Below are 6309 nucleotides of genomic sequence, written 5' to 3' on the forward strand. Positions count from 1 at the left end.
CCAGGGCCAGGGCTTCTGCGGCGTGGTGATTTGCACTTGACCCTTGTCCGGGAGCGTCATTTCCCCTTGGCTCCCCGAACAGGGCTCTCTGTTCAGACTGGGGGTTCTGGCGGCGTGGCTGCCTGGCCGCAGCTCAGTGTCCTTAGATATCCACAAGAAAAACACAGCTTTTCTCTCTGAGCCACATGACCTCCCCGGGTGGAACAGAACAGTTACCTAAGAGTTTACGGGACAAACATTACAAACCACCTCCCTGGAGCGGGTGTCAGAGGCCGGCAGGAAGCGTGGAATCTAAGCGGCCACCCTTCCTGCAGAGATGCTGAGAGCAGAGGCTCCAGGCCCACGCTGTCTGACTCCGGAGGCCAGGACCCCGCGGAAGGAGAGAGAGAGGCGGGTGAAACCCCAATCAGTCCAAGAGCCAAGGAAGAGGAGTCTACTGCTATTTCTCCTGAGAGCTGCAGGGGTGATTTCAAATTCCTCTTTAGGGCTTCTGTAATTAAGACAATAATTCAACAGTCTTGGAAAGGGCAGCCAAAGTGAAAAGTTAAGGACCTTAGCCATCCAAATGTTCGCTGTACTTTCCTGCCTGTTCCAAGAGAGGGGACTTTCTACATAAAGGAACAGGGGACATCCCGGATGTGAATAAAGAGCAGGCAGTGTGGGTCAAGGAGTGAGATAGTAGCAGACAGCCAGCTAGCAGCACCCCCTGCACCCCGCCCCCCGTCGCCCCAAGCATCCATTCAGCATTCCAATTTTTTCCTCTGAAAGTGAAAGTGTTAGTCGCTGAGTCGTGTCCAACTCTTTGGGACCCCTATGGACTGTAGCCTGCCAGGTTCCTCTGTCCATGGAATTCTCCAGGCAAGAATACTGGAGTGGGTATCCATTCCCTTCTCCAGGAGATCTTCCTGACCCAGGGGTCGAACCCAGGTCTCCTGCATTGCAGGCAGATTCTTTACCATCTGAGCCATGTGAGAAGCCTTCCACCTAACAGAGCAATAGCTCTCCTTCAAAAGAGCTCAGAAACACTGACTCCCTCTCTGTACTTCTGGGGCCTCTGAGAATCTAAAGTCTCCTCCTGGGTCTCCAGGGGCTCCCACCTTTCTCTGACGGGTTGGAGGGCTTGGCTCATCTTTTATTACCGGAATGCGAATCCCATAGTCACTGTGCTCCCGCCGTGGAGTTGGCTGACCCCTGTGAAATGGCGGTTTTCATCAGAGAAATACCGTGAGCTTGCAATGATATTCAGAAGGTTGTGATTCCAAATCGAGGGAGAAAAATAATTCAGAGACAGTTAACATAGAAAATGGTCTGGGCCTTCTGGGAACAATGGACAAGTTCCTGGTTCCCCATCCAGGGAAGAGCCAGGAATACAGGCCACCAGCATGTCTAGGGGCGAGGGTGGGAGGCAGAGGGTGGGGGCGGAGATGGATTTCCCGGGAGTTGCCCCACTTTCGCACCTCACAGTCTCCACCAGCTCCGATTCTGGGCCTCAACTAATCCTTTCAGCTTCTTCATATACATGCCCACACACAGAGACACACACACACAAACACTCATGCCTTCCACCCATGTCCGTGGTGTGGGGCTGGACTAACACCATGAAGTGTCAGCAAGCGGATTTTACAAACATTACCTCCCAACTGACAGCCTGATGTCTGAAAATATTACCTACTCTGTGTCCCTACAACACTGTCAGTTCACGCGATTGCGTAATCATAGACGAACGTGCCTTACTGCAGCCTCCTGTTTTCCTTCTCGTGTTGGTAACAGAGTCTAAAGGCTGGTTTTAAGACCTCTGGGATAAGATTGATGCCAAAGTACCCAGTGTTTCCATTCATCCAAAGAGCAGGCTGCCTGCAAAACATGTCTAAAATTATCCCTAATTCCAAGTCCTCTCTACACAATCAAGCTCTCCAATATAATAATTCCAAAACCTTTCTTGATTCCTGCTTTTAATAAAGTACATTTACAGAGGATATGAATTCCAGATTTGATTTCAGACTCTGGGGATGTATATTCCTCTTCTGGAACTTGTATATCCGGTCCTGGGGAAAAAAAAAAAGAAAAGGGAAAGAGAGAAAGAGAAAGAGAGGGGGAGAGAGTGCAGAGCGTAGCAAGCATTCCTTGTATTTCTTCTGTCTTTTGCCCACTAAGCGCGGAGGGGAGAGACGGGCTGATACACAGCATCTGGTTAAAGTCAGGTAAGTAACTCTCCGGGGGGAAAAGCCTGAAGTCAGCTGCCAACCTCTTTCTCTTCCTAATGTGTTTTTGCAGATGGAGGAAAACTGCAGCCAATGCAGAGGTTTCAATTTTAGGAGATACTTGGGAGAAATGAGAGATACGGAAACGCTTTGTTCTGTCACTATCCTGTGAGCTGGGTGCCGACCGGAACACTTGGCATCATGGGCGGAGGGTAGACTTTGACCAGCCCCAAGCGCCCGCCAGGTGCAAATATGCCAAAGGGACTTCTCCAGCCAGAAGATTCCCCTGAATGAAGGCTGAAGGTATGACCAGGACCAGAACGGGAAACCGAAGCCTGTTTCTGAGCATATGTATCTTTCAGCAGGGCTCCCCCGGCCCAAGTGCATGGGTGCCCCCATCTCGTTCCTAGAAGGGGCTCACAGCCCTTCGAGAGGAGCAGGGAACTGGGGTCAAAAGGCCTAACTCCTGTGTGTGTGTGTGTTTCAATATTTATTTATTTATTTGGCTGCACCGCATCTTGGTTGTAGCACGCAGGATCTCAGTCTTCATTGCAGCCTGTGGGATCTTTAGTTGCAGCATGTGGGAATAAGTTCCCTGACTAGGAATCGAACCCAGGCCCCCTGCATTGGAAGCGCAGGGTCTTAGCCACTGGACCACCAGGGAAGTTTCCCTCTTGTAGGTTTGTACCCTATGCCTCTTGACTGTGGATGAGACATTTTATCCCCAGACCTTGGATTCTGCACCATGTATAATGGAGACCGTAATAAACACTTCACCTGGTCCCAAGGTTCCCGTGAGCCTTTTCCTACACGTGACGGAGAAGCTCATGTCGGGGAGCAAAGTCACCAAAGTGCCCACTGTCCTCTGAGTCGAGTATGGAAGATTTGACGAAATGCTGGGAGCTTTTCAATGAGCCCCTGTCCCACTGTGAGGTGGGATACCGGGTTTACGCCAGCCCTGTAATCTTAGCCCAATTCCACAGTTGGGAGCAGTTTTCTGCAGATAATTCAGTCTCTGCCTGAGTGTGTGAGCGGGACTTACTGTGTTCCCCGGGGGTGGAGGGGAGCAGGCTGGAGTCCACACAGGGTTTGCTGGATCCTCATTGTGTCTGCTACAGGGTGGCTGGTCTGGGACGCTCCCTGGACTGTTGACCACTGAAGTTCCGCTTGCCCCATTCCTTGGCTTCAGGCCAGTGTTTGTTGCTGGGTTGGGTGGTTCGTTTTCTGTCTTGACTGAACTGGAGCCCTGCCTTCTTTATCCCTGGTTTGGCCTGGGGGTCTCCGTTGGTGCCTTGAGCCCCTGGGCCGCCCCTGGAGTGTGGGCCCCTGGGTCTCCCTTGGTGCTGAGCCCCTGGCTCTAATCGTGAGGTCAGGGCCCAGGCCGTTCATTCTGCAACCCCTAGCCCACAGCGCCATCTTGCCCCCACCATGGTCATTCCTCTCTGGTATGTGCTCTAGCCAGGTTCCACCCAGCCTCTGTGCCTCCCCACTCCAGGGTCACCCAGGAGATTCCAAGTTCTTTCCACACCACACAGGAAGTGAGGGAAGTGAGGGTAGCTCGGGAAAGCTAAATGCTAGCCCTTCCACTGTCTGACCACAGAGTACTGCTGAGTTTACTCTGATGTGGCCACTCCCACATGGGTGTGGGGAGCCTGTGTTTCATGCAGTCTGAAATGAGGAAGAGGCTTTGTGTTGATGAGATGGTTGGATGGCCTCACCAACTCCATGGACATGTGTTTGGGCAGACTCCAAGAGATAGTGAAGGCCAAGGAAGCATGCTGCAGTCCATGGGGTCACAAAGAGTTGGGCACAACTTAGCGACTGAACATCTAAGTTCAGACTAGCCCAGAGACAGAAAATCAAGATGAATGTCTCTCCAGCCTCTGTCTTCTTTCTTCTCTTGATCCCTTGGGACCAGAAATGAGCATGCTTCCTGCCTCTACAATTCAAACCTCCTAGTCTAGTTGTCTTTGCAGTCCCATGGAGTGTAGCCTGCCAGGTTCTTCTGTCCATGGAACTTTCCAGGGAAGAATACTGGAGTGGTCTGCCATTTCCTCCTCGAGGGGATCTTCCCAACCCAGGAATGGAACCTGGGTCTTTGGGTCTCCTGCTTTGGCAAGCAGGTTCTTTAACACTAGTGCCACATGGGAAGCCCTAGTTGTCACTGCAAAACCAGTTCTCATCTGCATGGAAGCAGTTCCAGGATCTGAGTCCTACCTACAAGCTTGGCTCTTTAGCAAGTTATGCGAAATGGGAGCTAAATAAATTTAGAAAATCGTATTTCTCTCTCAATAAAACCTAGTTTTTACCTCTGTTATGCCTACAAAATACCCATTTGGGGTCGGGATAACCAGCATATTAGCTTTTTTTTTTTTTGCATTCATGCTGTTGAAGTCTGAAGGTAGGCTTATGTCTCTGAGAAAATGGGAAAGTGAAGGGATAGATCAACCCATGAAACACAGAAATGAAAAGTGTGTTAGTAGTATTCCAGACATGTCATCCCTCTTCCAACCAGATAACCTTTGGTACTCTTTCCAACTCAGAAGAACTCAACTCTTAAGATGGAGCTTAAGAGCACAGTTTGGAAAGTATGACATAGTTTCCAAATGTGGCCATATATACTAACTCGATTCTTTCTGCTATTAGATTTCCAAAGTACTGGTCCCTCTGAAATCTGCCTGAGGCAACTTGAACTTGGATGAATGGCCATTAAACATTCTGATGCTGAACAAGGCTGCACAGAGTCCAGTGACTTCTCTGCTGGTAAAAACTGTCTCATGATTTATTCTAAAACATTGGCCTTGAGCTACTTTCCATTCTCTAATGTATTACTTTGGAGATTATAAATCAGAGTCTACTTGCTGTGGTCTTTCACTTGGACAACTCACTTGACCCGCCCCCCACCCCCCACCCAGTCATTGTATCTCTTTAGGGAAGAGCCCACTGGGAAAGGAATCAGAAAAAATGGGTTCCTCAACTGCTCGAATTGGGCAAACAACAACTCTCCTGCAGAAAACGAATTGACCAGCTTGTAATTTCCTGACCTTCTCATGAATTTGATGCTGGCATCTAGTGTTGGAGGATTAACCCATGTCAAGCAAGGCCACTGGATTGCTCATCAGAGCCACTAAATCAACTCATGCTCATTTGCCACCAGGTCCCTCCACCAAGCGAGATCCGTCCACCAAACGAGCACTGTCTCTGAGTCCAGAACTATATTATGTCCAGTAAGGATCATGAAAAAAAGTAAGGCAGAGTCCTTGACCTGAGAAACTCCCAGTCTAGTGGAGGAGGTAAACAGTGAGACAACGAGAAAACAAAATTAAACACTGAACTTCGTGGCACCTTCTGTGGGGACAGTAGGAATCCAAGAAGGAGGAATAGCCCAAGGAGACGCCAGAGACAGGTGGGATGTCTAGACTGGGCTATAAACAGGAGAGAAGAGCGATAACAAGATGAGGAGAAGAACACTGAAGTCACAAGATGGGAAGATGGGTGTGTGCATGCGGGCTGGGGACTGTGAGGAGCCCCACTTGGCAAGAGGAGAAGGAAGAAACAGAGAATTGATAGGAAAATGGCTGTCTAGGACTCCCCTGGGGGTCCAGTGGTTAAAACTCCAAGCTTCCAATGCAGCGGCTGTGAGTTCAATCCCTGATCAGGAAACTAGAATCCCACATGCCATGCGGGGAAGTCAAAAGGCAAAAATAAATAGATAATTTAAAAAATGACCGGAAAATGGAGGCTCTAGACCATGAAGATGCAAACCAGAGGGCTTGTGATAGACAGTGGGGCGCCATGTGTAGGAACACAGCATGGGATGAGATGGGATGAAGATCCTACGCTTTTAGGATGCGTGGGGACAAGATAGACTATATTGTGGGAAGTGTCTGAAGCTGGAGGGGCCGCTGTCTAGTTACTTGACTGGACAGTGTATGTGAAGAGAAGGAGGGAAGAGGGAGAAGCAAGTTCTAGATACACACACAACCATGAAACAGGAATTGCTGATAATTGACTGGATAAGGGACACAAGGGAGAAGGAACTTTGTAGTTTTTAGTATTGGAAATAGGAGCAATAGTGGTGCCATTGTGAAGAAAGCCCTGAGGGACT

At 49.5% G+C, this 6309-nt stretch overlaps 1 non-coding gene across 1 annotated transcript; it reads right to left on the minus strand.

The window, feature by feature from the left end:
• Window positions 1–2792: 2792 nt before the first annotated feature.
• On the minus strand, window positions 2793–2865 carry TRNAG-UCC (transfer RNA glycine (anticodon UCC)). Its single transcript has one exon. It is a non-coding gene; the product is annotated as a tRNA-Gly (tRNA).
• Between the last annotated feature and the right edge of the window lie 3444 nt (window positions 2866–6309).

This window comes from Bos taurus, chromosome 27 (assembly GCF_002263795.3).
Source record: "Bos taurus isolate L1 Dominette 01449 registration number 42190680 breed Hereford chromosome 27, ARS-UCD2.0, whole genome shotgun sequence".
Taxonomy (NCBI): Eukaryota; Metazoa; Chordata; class Mammalia; order Artiodactyla; family Bovidae; genus Bos; species Bos taurus.